This window comes from Peromyscus maniculatus, chromosome 13 (assembly GCF_049852395.1).
Source record: "Peromyscus maniculatus bairdii isolate BWxNUB_F1_BW_parent chromosome 13, HU_Pman_BW_mat_3.1, whole genome shotgun sequence".
Lineage (NCBI taxonomy): Eukaryota > Metazoa > Chordata > Mammalia > Rodentia > Cricetidae > Peromyscus > Peromyscus maniculatus.
The window spans coordinates 42,512,471-42,513,733 of NC_134864.1; the positions used below are offsets into that span (position 1 = coordinate 42,512,471).

The 1,263-nt window shown below is 47.0% G+C and overlaps 1 non-coding gene across 1 annotated transcript; it reads left to right on the top strand.

The window, feature by feature from the left end:
• The first annotated feature begins 729 nt into the window (after positions 1 to 729).
• Positions 730 to 836, top strand: LOC121822182 (U6 spliceosomal RNA). The gene has a single exon (XR_006063196.1). It is a non-coding gene; the product is annotated as a U6 spliceosomal RNA (small nuclear RNA).
• The last annotated feature ends 427 nt before the right edge of the window (positions 837 to 1,263 follow it).

A 1,263-nucleotide genomic window follows, 5' to 3' on the forward strand; every position in this document is an offset into this window, starting at 1 on the left:
ACAACACACTGAGAAATAATGCTCTAGAGCAGTGGTTCTCAACCTTCCTAAAGCTGTGACCCTTTAATATAGTTTCTCATGCTGTGGTGACCCCGCCCCCTCCCCCGCCCCCCAGCTACAAAACTGTTTTCATTTCTACTTCATAATTGTGATTTTGCTACTGTTATGAATCATAATGTAAATACCTGTGTTTTCTGATGGACTTAGGTAACCTCTGTGAAAGGGTCATTCGATCCCAAGGGTGGTGACTTACAGGTTGAGAACCACTGCCCTGGATTATATTGATGGGCCAAAAGAGGGTGGATCTTTTTGTTGTCACTGTCTATGTGATGTAGGACCTGGTGAAGTCCAGGGACCAGCATAGTCCAGGCAGAGGGCTCAGCATGTGCTGAGATCCTGAGGTGAGAGAATCATTGGCATATCAGGCACTCAAAGGAAGTGTCTCTGTAGATCAATATACCCTGGCAGGGTCAGCCAGAGAAGGGACTGGGGTCAGATGTAAGACTTAAGATAGGACACATTGGGCCTGGAGAGATGGCTCAGTGGCTAAGAGCACTAGCTGCACTTCCAGAGGTCCTGAGTTCAATTCCCAGCCACCACATGGTGGCTCACAACCGTCTGTAATGAGATCTGGTGCCCTCTTCTGGCTTGTATATATATATATGCAGAACAGGTGTATATATAACAAATATATAAACCTTGAAATAAAAAAAAAAGATAGGACACATTGTGCTCGCTTCAGCAGCACGTATACTAAAATTGGAATGATACAGAGAAGATGAGCATGGCCCCTGCGCAAGGATGACATGCAAATTTGTGAAGCATTCTGGGCCTTTGCTGTTAATAAATAGTTTATGTACCTATGGGGTGAGGGGTAAGATAGGACGCACTGTGTGGGTTTCATTTTTGGAGCACAGGGATACCTCTGAGAGATTTTCATTTTCTGATTTGCATTTCAAGATGATTCAACTGCTGTGTGGGGGAAGGTAGAGAGAGTTAAGACTGGAGGAGAGGCACAAGGAGGTCCCTTGTATGTCCCCAGCTGATGTGGTGGTGCGGTGCTGTGAACTAGGGTGGGAGGAAAGGTTTAAGATGGCTGGAGAGATTTGGGTCTTGATAATTGATTGAAAATGAAGTCGCCGGGCGGTGGTGGCGCACGCCTTTAATCCCAGCACTCGGGAGGCAGAGCTAGGCGGATCTCTGTGAGTTCGAGGCCAGCCTGGGCTACCAAGTGAGCTCCAGGAAAAGCGCAAAGCTACACAG